We start from the raw sequence: 16,250 nt of genomic DNA, 5'->3' as shown, positions 1-16,250 counted from the left end.
GTGTTTTTATTGGGCATTTGGGTGAACTTAAAAGAACTGCCATGTTATGGGAGAGTGAAGGGGGCATTTCATGGTGTACAGTCTGTTCAAGCACAATTTACCATAGGAAATATGACCACAGTAAACTCATTCACCTTTGCTTCATGCAGCTATCAAAACCAGACTTTTATAAAGACAGAAGGTTACTTCTATATGTGCGGATGTACATGCATGCACACATTACTATGCAAATATGACATTTCTCTACTAGTGATCTGTTAATTGCAGTCACTCTTAAAAAGAGAAGGTACAGAAATGGAGGTATATTCATCCTCACCGAGAGAAACAGGGTTTCTCTGGTCAGGAGATGGAGATACCTTTCAATTGGATCTATTTCCCTTTTAATTTCCTTATTTCCCTTTTTCTCCTCTTCTCTTCTCTTCTCTTCTCTTCTCTTCTCTTCTCTTTTCTTCTCTTCTCTTCTCTTCTCTTCTCTTCTCTTCTCTTCTCTTCTCTTCTCTTCTCTTCTCTTCTCTTCTCTTCTCTTCTCTTCTCTTCTCTCTTCTCTCTTTTCTCTTTTCTCTCATCTCGTCTCGTCTCGTCTTGCCTCACCTCTTTTCATTTCCCTTTTTCTTCCACCTTTACTCTTTGCTTTTCCTCTCTCTTTTCTTTCTCCAGCCATGGCAGTCTAAAAGAAAATCTTGCATCTTTTACATCTTAGGTATGCATGTATGATAATACAGCAATACCAACACAGCCAAAGCAAAGCTAAGCAGTACCAATTCCCACTACTTCCATGCTTGCCACGTGAGACAAAGAGAACTGAAAAAATAGTCATAGATACCATAGCTACAAATGCTGGAACATCTGCCTCCCTTAGTGTTTCTGGGGACATTTCTGCAGGGTCTACTCAGTCACATTCTTGTTTCCCTATTTCATTCAGTTAATTTGCTAGTATTCGTGAGCTACTCTTCATCCTTCATTGCCTCCATCACTTCTCCATAAAAAAGATTAACTTCATAGTCGAATGTACATTAGCAGTGGTTACATTTATGCACAGACTTTCTTCTCTCTTTTTTCTGGCCTTCTGGACAGCCCACTCAGTCCCCACTGTACTTGCACGACACTGTTGAAAACGGCAATTCCATCACTAGGTCTTGCTGCTTCTCCTCAAGCAGTTGCTTTTTGGAGGATCATCCTGTAAAGCAATGCACAAAGACCTACGGAGGTTACTGTATTTCTGATCACTAGATTTTAATCCACAACCGGAGGCACATCCGCCTCAGGACATGATCCTGTGACTGTTGGGAGACGGCTTGTGTGTGCAGAACTACTGTTTTTCCTCTGGAATTACACCCCGCAGCGATGCACTGCCTGCATCTCACAGGCAGTTGAGATCAGGCATGGTACAGGCAAAATCGCTACGTCGCCTGGTCTGTAACCAGGGAGAATCCCTCCAGCCAGGATCACAACAAGGTGTTTGCTGCTCCCTGGACAGATATAGTGCAATTAGAGCAAAGTGATCAAAGGAGCTCTCGCCCAAGGCTGAACTGGAAACAGCCCCAGAAAGGGAAAGGAGAGATGGCAGGAAGTGTCCCAGGTGACACAGGAGCCTCTGGGTCTCTCCTATCTCTATTCGTGACCACCTGCAGGGTAAAGCCTGGTCCTACAGACCGCTGGCTACACAGTTCCATGAGAGAGCATGGCAGGAAAATTCCAGTGCTTATAAAAGTACCCTTCCTTTCCTGGGCCAGGCTCAGCTCCAGCCATGTAGTTGCTGACCCAAAGCAAGGGTGGCCTAGGTTGTTATAAGCAACCCTCTGTCTGTGAGTGTCTGTGCAACGCGTTGTTGGGGAATGCGGGCAGGTAGCAGGTTGCTGCCTGCTCAGGCGCAGTGGAAGCGGGGCGGCATTTTGAGGTGAGTAAGTAGTACCAAAAGAGAATGCTTCCCCTGACCCCGTTTTCCTTTCTTTTCCAGTTTTCTGCTCTGCTCTGGGGCAAACCAACCCCTGGGAGCCCGACAGCATTGCCCCGGGGCGACCCCTGGGGAGGTGGACATCACGGTCTCCAAGCGGTGAGCCCTCTGCACCGGGAACAAGCACCACGAGTCTGGAGCGGGGCTCTGGATGGACGCTCTGCTTGCTGCACCGGTGGGAGGCTTGGGCACGAGCCCGTGCAGAGCAGCAGCTTGAGAGCTGGGGGCACAGTTAGGCCAGGCGCAGGAGGCAGGAGTGTCCTGCAGCACCAGGCACTTCCCCTCCCGCACCCCCTCATCACCATTCGGAAACGGAGCCTTTTTGGGAACACTGCTCTCTCACCAGCACAGCAAGAGCAGAGACCCTGCCGCGGAGAGGCCCCATCCCGCCACAGGGATAGACACCATCACCCCCCCCCCCCATCAGTGCCACGAAGGCACCAACGGCACCGTCATGTCTACAAGCACAAAGGCCAGCACCGAGGGAGCCGACCCATCTCACAGGGTGGCCGAGCAGGAGTAAACCATCCACGGGCCACGTCACCTTCTCTCACACGAGCACACTTTGAATTCCTTTGGGCGGCCTGCCCGCCAGGAAACCCTGCAGGGCTAAGTCCTGCCCCGGCAGAAGGAACCCAAGAGGAGAAGAGGGAGGAGGAGTTTTGCCTCTGCCCAAGGGCTCGTAGCTCTTCTTTTCAAGACAACTCGGAGTCAGACCACCTGGCCCAGAAAACTTTGCACCTCTCTACGTAAGTCAGGGACATCCACCTACAGTCCCCATTTTCATTTCATTTACGGTTTTGGGGGGCGTCTGCCCGCTTTGTCAAGCGAGGCCCTGGGAGCTCACTCCTGCCGGGCGGGTTTGTACTTGGTGCGATGGCCAGGACCTGCTGAGCCGGGCGGTGGGGACGAAGGCTGGGGCCTGCCGGCTGGGCGACGCTGCGCTGGTGGCTGTGACAGCACAGGGGACAGGTCACAATGGGAGCTGTCCCCAGGGACATCCTCAGGCAGCCCCGCTGCTGTTTGACTCGGGCGATCGGTGAGTGCAGCATGCAGGGGGAAGGCTGGGCTGGATGGGGGACGGGGCAGGTGGCCAAGGCGGGTTTCTAACCCAGAACGAGAGCCGAGCCCCTCAGGGCAGGGCACGGTACCGCCCTGGGGGCTGGGGGCAGAGGTGCTCGGGGCTCCCAGTGGTGGCAGGTGCCCAGAGAGGCTTTGGGGATGGGCCGGGTGCCCGCGGCTCCGTGGGACGCTGTTGGGTGGCAGGGATGGGGCCTCGGGAGACTCTACTCGGGTGTCCCTTGCCCTTTCACGGGGCACAGCCCAGCCAGGGGCTGGCCATCAGGGCCGCTTGGGCAGGGTGGGCCCCATGCTGTCTCCAGCCGGGGCCTGCGGCCCCTTCCAGCCTGTCGACGCCCAAACGCTTTCCTGGGACAGCCTCTGAGGGTGCTCCCATCCATGCAGTGCTCACAAACCCTGCCCTTGCTCCCTCCCGCCTCCCTCACCCCCTCTCCTACCACCCCCAGCTCCAGGAGGCTCCTGCCCCGCTCCCCCAGCCCCGTGCTCCCTCCCACCCAGCCCTGCTCAGCCCCATTTTCTCCCACCTCCTCCAGGCCATGGCTGCCGCAATCGCCCTCGTCCTGGCTGCGCTGGCCCTCCAGCACGGGCTGAAGCACAATCGCCAGACAGATGTGGCCACGGCTGAGCGGATGCAGCAGCGTCAGGAGTATCTGCATCAGGAGATGACTCGGCTGCTGCAGGAGATTGAGCGGAGCAGGCGCGCGGAGGAAGCCACGCTCCTTTCTGTGTTGCAGCAGTGGCCGTTTTGGACCGCTGCAGCAGCCCTGGTCCTGCTCGCCGAGGCCTGCTGGCTGGCCGGGAAAACGAAGCTTGCCTCTGACAGCTGCAGCGAGCAGGACAGCTCCAGCAGCGAGGAGGAGGACGACGAGGAGGAGGAAGACCTCAATCGTGCACGCAATGGTGTCAGGTCTTTGGCTGTGTCCAGCCCATCGCCAATGCAGGGCCTGCCCGACGCGTGCAAGGTGCTGAAGGAGCTGGTGGGTGACCTCCTTGGTGTCTGCCGAGTGCTTTGCAAGAGGACTTTCATGCCGCAGATGCACCCGGCCATTGGGATGGACGGCACCTATGAAGCCTGGAGCGTCCACGAGAACAGCATCGCCTACTGCCTGCTCGTGTTCCTGCGGCCACCCCCCGGGCACTCTTTCAGCCTGGAGCTGGACACCACGGGGCAGCTGCCAGCAAGGCACTCCAGCACCCGTGTGGTGCTGGAGTGCATGTGCTCGAGGGAGCAGCTGCTGGGGGATACGTTGTGCTTTCTCCACCACCCCGACGACAAGCTGCTGAGGGATCGGAGCTCGTACCTCCTACGCACCCTCTGCACACGCTCCTACTTAGACGTGGAGAAAATCGCCTGCTGGGTCCGACTGTTGGTGAGATCAGCCTGGCTGCTTTTGCCTCAGTCGCACCACTGCCAGCTAACGGTGCTGCCCGCCTCCCGGTCCTGCAGGTTCCAGCTGACAGGCACCTCCAAGGTGAGCATCTGCACGGAGATGATTTTTGCAGTGCAGCAAGGCAGCTCCGGCGCCTACCTGAGCCTTGAGTAGGCAGAGGCCAGCTTTACCAGCAGCACACCATGGCCGGAGAGCTGCGCTGTTGTCGAGATGCCGCCTTCCAGTCTCACGGCGAGGCACACCCAGCAGGACAATTTCCACCTCATGCAGCTCCGCACCCATATCCTGGTGGTCACAGGCTTTTCCACCCATGCCTGTGACCCTGAGGACCTACTTTCCTCTCACACTGGCGGGGCCCGGGGAGCAATTTCAGACACCGGGACAGAGAATCTGCTCATCCCGGAGACTGCCTGGGGAGTCCGCGCCGCAGATCTGAGCACACTAGGCATGGAGACGACGCCGCTCAAGAGGAGCTCAGCATAAGCAGAGCTCGGGGAATCTCCCCCGGTCCAGATGAAGATGCCGTTGCAACTGAGGCTCCTGCTACCACCTGTAACAGGATGGGACCACCCACCCTGTTGGACAGAGTTGATCCCCTCTGGGACCTATACGCGATACAAAGATGACAATAAATTAGCTTCTTTTAAGCAACCCTCTGTCTGTGAGTGTCTGTGCAACGCGTTGTTGGGGAATGCGGGCAGGTAGCAGGTTGCTGCCTGCTCAGGCGCAGTGGAAGCGGGGCGGCATTTTGAGGTGAGTAAGTAGTACCAAAAGAGAATGCTTCCCCTGACCCCGTTTTCCTTTCTTTTCCAGTTTTCTGCTCTGCTTCCATTTTAAGGGGAAGATGCCTCTGTGCGTGTATGCCGGATGGGAGGGAGCGCGGGCAAGGGAGCCAGAGCCTTCCCAGTAGTGACCACTGGCAGGACAAGAACCAATGGGCACCAAGGAAAAAAGCATGAAATTCCATCTGAACACAAGAAAGCACGTCCAGACTCTGAGGGTGCTCCGACACTCACACAGGCTGCCCAGGGAGGTTGTGGAGCCTCCAGCCTTCGAAAGTCATCCGGACACGCTCCTGGGCAGCCTGCTCCAGCTGGCTGTGCTCCAGCAGGGGGGCTGCACCGGGTGAACCTGGGGCAAACCAACCCCTGGGAGCCCGACAGCATTGCCCCGGGGCGACCCCTGGGGAGGTGGACATCACGGTCTCCAAGCGGTGAGCCCTCTGCACCGGGAACAAGCACCACGAGTCTGGAGCGGGGCTCTGGATGGACGCTCTGCTTGCTGCACCGGTGGGAGGCTTGGGCACGAGCCCGTGCAGAGCAGCAGCTTGAGAGCTGGGGGCACAGTTAGGCCAGGCGCAGGAGGCAGGAGTGTCCTGCAGCACCAGGCACTTCCCCTCCCGCACCCCCTCATCACCATTCGGAAACGGAGCCTTTTTGGGAACACTGCTCTCTCACCAGCACAGCAAGAGCAGAGACCCTGCCGCGGAGAGGCCCCATCCCGCCACAGGGATAGACACCATCACCCCCCCCCCCCATCAGTGCCACGAAGGCACCAACGGCACCGTCATGTCTACAAGCACAAAGGCCAGCACCGAGGGAGCCGACCCATCTCACAGGGTGGCCGAGCAGGAGTAAACCATCCACGGGCCACGTCACCTTCTCTCACACGAGCACACTTTGAATTCCTTTGGGCGGCCTGCCCGCCAGGAAACCCTGCAGGGCTAAGTCCTGCCCCGGCAGAAGGAACCCAAGAGGAGAAGAGGGAGGAGGAGTTTTGCCTCTGCCCAAGGGCTCGTAGCTCTTCTTTTCAAGACAACTCGGAGTCAGACCACCTGGCCCAGAAAACTTTGCACCTCTCTACGTAAGTCAGGGACATCCACCTACAGTCCCCATTTTCATTTCATTTACGGTTTTGGGGGGCGTCTGCCCGCTTTGTCAAGCGAGGCCCTGGGAGCTCACTCCTGCCGGGCGGGTTTGTACTTGGTGCGATGGCCAGGACCTGCTGAGCCGGGCGGTGGGGACGAAGGCTGGGGCCTGCCGGCTGGGCGACGCTGCGCTGGTGGCTGTGACAGCACAGGGGACAGGTCACAATGGGAGCTGTCCCCAGGGACATCCTCAGGCAGCCCCGCTGCTGTTTGACTCGGGCGATCGGTGAGTGCAGCATGCAGGGGGAAGGCTGGGCTGGATGGGGGACGGGGCAGGTGGCCAAGGCGGGTTTCTAACCCAGAACGAGAGCCGAGCCCCTCAGGGCAGGGCACGGTACCGCCCTGGGGGCTGGGGGCAGAGGTGCTCGGGGCTCCCAGTGGTGGCAGGTGCCCAGAGAGGCTTTGGGGATGGGCCGGGTGCCCGCGGCTCCGTGGGACGCTGTTGGGTGGCAGGGATGGGGCCTCGGGAGACTCTACTCGGGTGTCCCTTGCCCTTTCACGGGGCACAGCCCAGCCAGGGGCTGGCCATCAGGGCCGCTTGGGCAGGGTGGGCCCCATGCTGTCTCCAGCCGGGGCCTGCGGCCCCTTCCAGCCTGTCGACGCCCAAACGCTTTCCTGGGACAGCCTCTGAGGGTGCTCCCATCCATGCAGTGCTCACAAACCCTGCCCTTGCTCCCTCCCGCCTCCCTCACCCCCTCTCCTACCACCCCCAGCTCCAGGAGGCTCCTGCCCCGCTCCCCCAGCCCCGTGCTCCCTCCCACCCAGCCCTGCTCAGCCCCATTTTCTCCCACCTCCTCCAGGCCATGGCTGCCGCAATCGCCCTCGTCCTGGCTGCGCTGGCCCTCCAGCACGGGCTGAAGCACAATCGCCAGACAGATGTGGCCACGGCTGAGCGGATGCAGCAGCGTCAGGAGTATCTGCATCAGGAGATGACTCGGCTGCTGCAGGAGATTGAGCGGAGCAGGCGCGCGGAGGAAGCCACGCTCCTTTCTGTGTTGCAGCAGTGGCCGTTTTGGACCGCTGCAGCAGCCCTGGTCCTGCTCGCCGAGGCCTGCTGGCTGGCCGGGAAAACGAAGCTTGCCTCTGACAGCTGCAGCGAGCAGGACAGCTCCAGCAGCGAGGAGGAGGACGACGAGGAGGAGGAAGACCTCAATCGTGCACGCAATGGTGTCAGGTCTTTGGCTGTGTCCAGCCCATCGCCAATGCAGGGCCTGCCCGACGCGTGCAAGGTGCTGAAGGAGCTGGTGGGTGACCTCCTTGGTGTCTGCCGAGTGCTTTGCAAGAGGACTTTCATGCCGCAGATGCACCCGGCCATTGGGATGGACGGCACCTATGAAGCCTGGAGCGTCCACGAGAACAGCATCGCCTACTGCCTGCTCGTGTTCCTGCGGCCACCCCCTGGGCACTCTTTCAGCCTGGAGCTGGACACCACGGGGCAGCTGCCAGCAAGGCACTCCAGCACCCGTGTGGTGCTGGAGTGCATGTGCTCGAGGGAGCAGCTGCTGGGGGATACGTTGTGCTTTCTCCACCACCCCGACGACAAGCTGCTGAGGGATCGGAGCTCGTACCTCCTACGCACCCTCTGCACACGCTCCTACTTAGACGTGGAGAAAATCGCCTGCTGGGTCCGACTGTTGGTGAGATCAGCCTGGCTGCTTTTGCCTCAGTCGCACCACTGCCAGCTAACGGTGCTGCCCGCCTCCCGGTCCTGCAGGTTCCAGCTGACAGGCACCTCCAAGGTGAGCATCTGCACGGAGATGATTTTTGCAGTGCAGCAAGGCAGCTCCGGCGCCTACCTGAGCCTTGAGTAGGCAGAGGCCAGCTTTACCAGCAGCACACCATGGCCGGAGAGCTGCGCTGTTGTCGAGATGCCGCCTTCCAGTCTCACGGCGAGGCACACCCAGCAGGACAATTTCCACCTCATGCAGCTCCGCACCCATATCCTGGTGGTCACAGGCTTTTCCACCCATGCCTGTGACCCTGAGGACCTACTTTCCTCTCACACTGGCGGGGCCCGGGGAGCAATTTCAGACACCGGGACAGAGAATCTGCTCATCCCGGAGACTGCCTGGGGAGTCCGCGCCGCAGATCTGAGCACACTAGGCATGGAGACGACGCCGCTCAAGAGGAGCTCAGCATAAGCAGAGCTCGGGGAATCTCCCCCGGTCCAGATGAAGATGCCGTTGCAACTGAGGCTCCTGCTACCACCTGTAACAGGATGGGACCACCCACCCTGTTGGACAGAGTTGATCCCCTCTGGGACCTATACGCGATACAAAGATGACAATAAATTAGCTTCTTTTAAGCAACCCTCTGTCTGTGAGTGTCTGTGCAACGCGTTGTTGGGGAATGCGGGCAGGTAGCAGGTTGCTGCCTGCTCAGGCGCAGTGGAAGCGGGGCGGCATTTTGAGGTGAGTAAGTAGTACCAAAAGAGAATGCTTCCCCTGACCCCGTTTTCCTTTCTTTTCCAGTTTTCTGCTCTGCTTCCATTTTAAGGGGAAGATGCCTCTGTGCGTGTATGCCGGATGGGAGGGAGCGCGGGCAAGGGAGCCAGAGCCTTCCCAGTAGTGACCACTGGCTGCGCTGGCCCTCCAGCACGGGCTGAAGCACAATCGCCAGACAGATGTGGCCACGGCTGAGCGGATGCAGCAGCGTCAGGAGTATCTGCATCAGGAGATGACTCGGCTGCTGCAGGAGATTGAGCGGAGCAGGCGCGCGGAGGAAGCCACGCTCCTTTCTGTGTTGCAGCAGTGGCCGTTTTGGACCGCTGCAGCAGCCCTGGTCCTGCTCGCCGAGGCCTGCTGGCTGGCCGGGAAAACGAAGCTTGCCTCTGACAGCTGCAGCGAGCAGGACAGCTCCAGCAGCGAGGAGGAGGACGACGAGGAGGAGGAAGACCTCAATCGTGCACGCAATGGTGTCAGGTCTTTGGCTGTGTCCAGCCCATCGCCAATGCAGGGCCTGCCCGACGCGTGCAAGGTGCTGAAGGAGCTGGTGGGTGACCTCCTTGGTGTCTGCCGAGTGCTTTGCAAGAGGACTTTCATGCCGCAGATGCACCCGGCCATTGGGATGGACGGCACCTATGAAGCCTGGAGCGTCCACGAGAACAGCATCGCCTACTGCCTGCTCGTGTTCCTGCGGCCACCCCCCGGGCACTCTTTCAGCCTGGAGCTGGACACCACGGGGCAGCTGCCAGCAAGGCACTCCAGCACCCGTGTGGTGCTGGAGTGCATGTGCTCGAGGGAGCAGCTGCTGGGGGATACGTTGTGCTTTCTCCACCACCCCGACGACAAGCTGCTGAGGGATCGGAGCTCGTACCTCCTACGCACCCTCTGCACACGCTCCTACTTAGACGTGGAGAAAATCGCCTGCTGGGTCCGACTGTTGGTGAGATCAGCCTGGCTGCTTTTGCCTCAGTCGCACCACTGCCAGCTAACGGTGCTGCCCGCCTCCCGGTCCTGCAGGTTCCAGCTGACAGGCACCTCCAAGGTGAGCATCTGCACGGAGATGATTTTTGCAGTGCAGCAAGGCAGCTCCGGCGCCTACCTGAGCCTTGAGTAGGCAGAGGCCAGCTTTACCAGCAGCACACCATGGCCGGAGAGCTGCGCTGTTGTCGAGATGCCGCCTTCCAGTCTCACGGCGAGGCACACCCAGCAGGACAATTTCCACCTCATGCAGCTCCGCACCCATATCCTGGTGGTCACAGGCTTTTCCACCCATGCCTGTGACCCTGAGGACCTACTTTCCTCTCACACTGGCGGGGCCCGGGGAGCAATTTCAGACACCGGGACAGAGAATCTGCTCATCCCGGAGACTGCCTGGGGAGTCCGCGCCGCAGATCTGAGCACACTAGGCATGGAGACGACGCCGCTCAAGAGGAGCTCAGCATAAGCAGAGCTCGGGGAATCTCCCCCGGTCCAGATGAAGATGCCGTTGCAACTGAGGCTCCTGCTACCACCTGTAACAGGATGGGACCACCCACCCTGTTGGACAGAGTTGATCCCCTCTGGGACCTATACGCGATACAAAGATGACAATAAATTAGCTTCTTTTAAGCAACCCTCTGTCTGTGAGTGTCTGTGCAACGCGTTGTTGGGGAATGCGGGCAGGTAGCAGGTTGCTGCCTGCTCAGGCGCAGTGGAAGCGGGGCGGCATTTTGAGGTGAGTAAGTAGTACCAAAAGAGAATGCTTCCCCTGACCCCGTTTTCCTTTCTTTTCCAGTTTTCTGCTCTGCTTCCATTTTAAGGGGAAGATGCCTCTGTGCGTGTATGCCGGATGGGAGGGAGCGCGGGCAAGGGAGCCAGAGCCTTCCCAGTAGTGACCACTGGCTGCGCTGGCCCTCCAGCACGGGCTGAAGCACAATCGCCAGACAGATGTGGCCACGGCTGAGCGGATGCAGCAGCGTCAGGAGTATCTGCATCAGGAGATGACTCGGCTGCTGCAGGAGATTGAGCGGAGCAGGCGCGCGGAGGAAGCCACGCTCCTTTCTGTGTTGCAGCAGTGGCCGTTTTGGACCGCTGCAGCAGCCCTGGTCCTGCTCGCCGAGGCCTGCTGGCTGGCCGGGAAAACGAAGCTTGCCTCTGACAGCTGCAGCGAGCAGGACAGCTCCAGCAGCGAGGAGGAGGACGACGAGGAGGAGGAAGACCTCAATCGTGCACGCAATGGTGTCAGGTCTTTGGCTGTGTCCAGCCCATCGCCAATGCAGGGCCTGCCCGACGCGTGCAAGGTGCTGAAGGAGCTGGTGGGTGACCTCCTTGGTGTCTGCCGAGTGCTTTGCAAGAGGACTTTCATGCCGCAGATGCACCCGGCCATTGGGATGGACGGCACCTATGAAGCCTGGAGCGTCCACGAGAACAGCATCGCCTACTGCCTGCTCGTGTTCCTGCGGCCACCCCCCGGGCACTCTTTCAGCCTGGAGCTGGACACCACGGGGCAGCTGCCAGCAAGGCACTCCAGCACCCGTGTGGTGCTGGAGTGCATGTGCTCGAGGGAGCAGCTGCTGGGGGATACGTTGTGCTTTCTCCACCACCCCGACGACAAGCTGCTGAGGGATCGGAGCTCGTACCTCCTACGCACCCTCTGCACACGCTCCTACTTAGACGTGGAGAAAATCGCCTGCTGGGTCCGACTGTTGGTGAGATCAGCCTGGCTGCTTTTGCCTCAGTCGCACCACTGCCAGCTAACGGTGCTGCCCGCCTCCCGGTCCTGCAGGTTCCAGCTGACAGGCACCTCCAAGGTGAGCATCTGCACGGAGATGATTTTTGCAGTGCAGCAAGGCAGCTCCGGCGCCTACCTGAGCCTTGAGTAGGCAGAGGCCAGCTTTACCAGCAGCACACCATGGCCGGAGAGCTGCGCTGTTGTCGAGATGCCGCCTTCCAGTCTCACGGCGAGGCACACCCAGCAGGACAATTTCCACCTCATGCAGCTCCGCACCCATATCCTGGTGGTCACAGGCTTTTCCACCCATGCCTGTGACCCTGAGGACCTACTTTCCTCTCACACTGGCGGGGCCCGGGGAGCAATTTCAGACACCGGGACAGAGAATCTGCTCATCCCGGAGACTGCCTGGGGAGTCCGCGCCGCAGATCTGAGCACACTAGGCATGGAGACGACACCGCTCAAGAGGAGCTCAGCATAAGCAGAGCTCGGGGAATCTCCCCCGGTCCAGATGAAGATGCTGTTGCAACTGAGGCTCCTGCTACCACCTGTAACAGGATGGGACCACCCACCCTGTTGGACAGAGTTGATCCCCTCTGGGACCTATACGCGATACAAAGATGACAATAAATTAGCTTCTTTTAAGCAACCCTCTGTCTGTGAGTGTCTGTGCAACGCGTTGTTGGGGAATGCGGGCAGGTAGCAGGTTGCTGCCTGCTCAGGCGCAGTGGAAGCGGGGCGGCATTTTGAGGTGAGTAAGTAGTACCAAAAGAGAATGCTTCCCCTGACCCCGTTTTCCTTTCTTTTCCAGTTTTCTGCTCTGCTTCCATTTTAAGGGGAAGATGCCTCTGTGCGTGTATGCCGGATGGGAGGGAGCGCGGGCAAGGGAGCCAGAGCCTTCCCAGTAGTGACCACTGGCAGGACAAGAACCAATGGGCACCAAGGAAAAAAGCATGAAATTCCATCTGAACACAAGAAAGCACGTCCAGACTCTGAGGGTGCTCCGACACTCACACAGGCTGCCCAGGGAGGTTGTGGAGCCTCCAGCCTTCGAAAGTCATCCGGACACGCTCCTGGGCAGCCTGCTCCAGCTGGCTGTGCTCCAGCAGGGGGGCTGCACCGGGTGAACCTGGGGCAAACCAACCCCTGGGAGCCCGACAGCATTGCCCCGGGGCGACCCCTGGGGAGGTGGACATCACGGTCTCCAAGCGGTGAGCCCTCTGCACCGGGAACAAGCACCACGAGTCTGGAGCGGGGCTCTGGATGGACGCTCTGCTTGCTGCACCGGTGGGAGGCTTGGGCACGAGCCCGTGCAGAGCAGCAGCTTGAGAGCTGGGGGCACAGTTAGGCCAGGCGCAGGAGGCAGGAGTGTCCTGCAGCACCAGGCACTTCCCCTCCCGCACCCCCTCATCACCATTCGGAAACGGAGCCTTTTTGGGAACACTGCTCTCTCACCAGCACAGCAAGAGCAGAGACCCTGCCGCGGAGAGGCCCCATCCCGCCACAGGGATAGACACCATCACCCCCCCCCCCCATCAGTGCCACGAAGGCACCAACGGCACCGTCATGTCTACAAGCACAAAGGCCAGCACCGAGGGAGCCGACCCATCTCACAGGGTGGCCGAGCAGGAGTAAACCATCCACGGGCCACGTCACCTTCTCTCACACGAGCACACTTTGAATTCCTTTGGGCGGCCTGCCCGCCAGGAAACCCTGCAGGGCTAAGTCCTGCCCCGGCAGAAGGAACCCAAGAGGAGAAGAGGGAGGAGGAGTTTTGCCTCTGCCCAAGGGCTCGTAGCTCTTCTTTTCAAGACAACTCGGAGTCAGACCACCTGGCCCAGAAAACTTTGCACCTCTCTACGTAAGTCAGGGACATCCACCTACAGTCCCCATTTTCATTTCATTTACGGTTTTGGGGGGCGTCTGCCCGCTTTGTCAAGCGAGGCCCTGGGAGCTCACTCCTGCCGGGCGGGTTTGTACTTGGTGCGATGGCCAGGACCTGCTGAGCCGGGCGGTGGGGACGAAGGCTGGGGCCTGCCGGCTGGGCGACGCTGCGCTGGTGGCTGTGACAGCACAGGGGACAGGTCACAATGGGAGCTGTCCCCAGGGACATCCTCAGGCAGCCCCGCTGCTGTTTGACTCGGGCGATCGGTGAGTGCAGCATGCAGGGGGAAGGCTGGGCTGGATGGGGGACGGGGCAGGTGGCCAAGGCGGGTTTCTAACCCAGAACGAGAGCCGAGCCCCTCAGGGCAGGGCACGGTACCGCCCTGGGGGCTGGGGGCAGAGGTGCTCGGGGCTCCCAGTGGTGGCAGGTGCCCAGAGAGGCTTTGGGGATGGGCCGGGTGCCCGCGGCTCCGTGGGACGCTGTTGGGTGGCAGGGATGGGGCCTCGGGAGACTCTACTCGGGTGTCCCTTGCCCTTTCACGGGGCACAGCCCAGCCAGGGGCTGGCCATCAGGGCCGCTTGGGCAGGGTGGGCCCCATGCTGTCTCCAGCCGGGGCCTGCGGCCCCTTCCAGCCTGTCGACGCCCAAACGCTTTCCTGGGACAGCCTCTGAGGGTGCTCCCATCCATGCAGTGCTCACAAACCCTGCCCTTGCTCCCTCCCGCCTCCCTCACCCCCTCTCCTACCACCCCCAGCTCCAGGAGGCTCCTGCCCCGCTCCCCCAGCCCCGTGCTCCCTCCCACCCAGCCCTGCTCAGCCCCATTTTCTCCCACCTCCTCCAGGCCATGGCTGCCGCAATCGCCCTCGTCCTGGCTGCGCTGGCCCTCCAGCACGGGCTGAAGCACAATCGCCAGACAGATGTGGCCACGGCTGAGCGGATGCAGCAGCGTCAGGAGTATCTGCATCAGGAGATGACTCGGCTGCTGCAGGAGATTGAGCGGAGCAGGCGCGCGGAGGAAGCCACGCTCCTTTCTGTGTTGCAGCAGTGGCCGTTTTGGACCGCTGCAGCAGCCCTGGTCCTGCTCGCCGAGGCCTGCTGGCTGGCCGGGAAAACGAAGCTTGCCTCTGACAGCTGCAGCGAGCAGGACAGCTCCAGCAGCGAGGAGGAGGACGACGAGGAGGAGGAAGACCTCAATCGTGCACGCAATGGTGTCAGGTCTTTGGCTGTGTCCAGCCCATCGCCAATGCAGGGCCTGCCCGACGCGTGCAAGGTGCTGAAGGAGCTGGTGGGTGACCTCCTTGGTGTCTGCCGAGTGCTTTGCAAGAGGACTTTCATGCCGCAGATGCACCCGGCCATTGGGATGGACGGCACCTATGAAGCCTGGAGCGTCCACGAGAACAGCATCGCCTACTGCCTGCTCGTGTTCCTGCGGCCACCCCCCGGGCACTCTTTCAGCCTGGAGCTGGACACCACGGGGCAGCTGCCAGCAAGGCACTCCAGCACCCGTGTGGTGCTGGAGTGCATGTGCTCGAGGGAGCAGCTGCTGGGGGATACGTTGTGCTTTCTCCACCACCCCGACGACAAGCTGCTGAGGGATCGGAGCTCGTACCTCCTACGCACCCTCTGCACACGCTCCTACTTAGACGTGGAGAAAATCGCCTGCTGGGTCCGACTGTTGGTGAGATCAGCCTGGCTGCTTTTGCCTCAGTCGCACCACTGCCAGCTAACGGTGCTGCCCGCCTCCCGGTCCTGCAGGTTCCAGCTGACAGGCACCTCCAAGGTGAGCATCTGCACGGAGATGATTTTTGCAGTGCAGCAAGGCAGCTCCGGCGCCTACCTGAGCCTTGAGTAGGCAGAGGCCAGCTTTACCAGCAGCACACCATGGCCGGAGAGCTGCGCTGTTGTCGAGATGCCGCCTTCCAGTCTCACGGCGAGGCACACCCAGCAGGACAATTTCCACCTCATGCAGCTCCGCACCCATATCCTGGTGGTCACAGGCTTTTCCACCCATGCCTGTGACCCTGAGGACCTACTTTCCTCTCACACTGGCGGGGCCCGGGGAGCAATTTCAGACACCGGGACAGAGAATCTGCTCATCCCGGAGACTGCCTGGGGAGTCCGCGCCGCAGATCTGAGCACACTAGGCATGGAGACGACACCGCTCAAGAGGAGCTCAGCATAAGCAGAGCTCGGGGAATCTCCCCCGGTCCAGATGAAGATGCCGTTGCAACTGAGGCTCCTGCTACCACCTGTAACAGGATGGGACCACCCACCCTGTTGGACAGAGTTGATCCCCTCTGGGACCTATACGCGATACAAAGATGACAATAAATTAGCTTCTTTTAAGCAACCCTCTGTCTGTGAGTGTCTGTGCAACGCGTTGTTGGGGAATGCGGGCAGGTAGCAGGTTGCTGCCTGCTCAGGCGCAGTGGAAGCGGGGCGGCATTTTGAGGTGAGTAAGTAGTACCAAAAGAGAATGCTTCCCCTGACCCCGTTTTCCTTTCTTTTCCAGTTTTCTGCTCTGCTTCCATTTTAAGGGGAAGATGCCTCTGTGCGTGTATGCCGGATGGGAGGGAGCGCGGGCAAGGGAGCCAGAGCCTTCCCAGTAGTGACCACTGGCAGGACAAGAACCAATGGGCACCAAGGAAAAAAGCATGAAATTCCATCTGAACACAAGAAAGCACGTCCAGACTCTGAGGGTGCTCCGACACTCACACAGGCTGCCCAGGGAGGTTGTGGAGCCTCCAGCCTTCGAAAGTCATCCGGACACGCTCCTGGGCAGCCTGCTCCAGCTGGCTGTGCTCCAGCAGGGGGGCTGCACCGGGTGAACCTGGGGCAAACCAACCCCTGGGAGCCCGAC

At 60.0% G+C, this 16,250-nt stretch overlaps 5 pseudogenes; all 5 read left to right on the top strand.

Moving 5' to 3' along the window:
• The first annotated feature begins 3,570 nt into the window (after positions 1-3,570).
• LOC143159961 (inositol 1,4,5-trisphosphate receptor-interacting protein-like 1) lies at positions 3,571-4,908 on the top strand (annotated as a pseudogene).
• A 2,247-nt stretch (positions 4,909-7,155) lies between these two features.
• LOC143159960 (inositol 1,4,5-trisphosphate receptor-interacting protein-like 1) lies at positions 7,156-8,493 on the top strand (annotated as a pseudogene).
• A 439-nt stretch (positions 8,494-8,932) lies between these two features.
• Positions 8,933-10,240, top strand: LOC143159959 (inositol 1,4,5-trisphosphate receptor-interacting protein-like 1; annotated as a pseudogene).
• A 439-nt stretch (positions 10,241-10,679) lies between these two features.
• LOC143159958 (inositol 1,4,5-trisphosphate receptor-interacting protein-like 1) lies at positions 10,680-11,987 on the top strand (annotated as a pseudogene).
• Positions 11,988-14,234: 2,247 nt separating this feature from the next.
• LOC143159957 (inositol 1,4,5-trisphosphate receptor-interacting protein-like 1) lies at positions 14,235-15,572 on the top strand (annotated as a pseudogene).
• The last annotated feature ends 678 nt before the right edge of the window (positions 15,573-16,250 follow it).

Source organism: Aptenodytes patagonicus, chromosome 4 (genome assembly GCF_965638725.1).
Source record: "Aptenodytes patagonicus chromosome 4, bAptPat1.pri.cur, whole genome shotgun sequence".
NCBI classification, from domain to species: domain Eukaryota; kingdom Metazoa; phylum Chordata; class Aves; order Sphenisciformes; family Spheniscidae; genus Aptenodytes; species Aptenodytes patagonicus.
The sequence above is the reverse complement of the archived record's forward strand: the minus strand, read 5'-3'. Positions and strand labels throughout refer to the sequence as shown.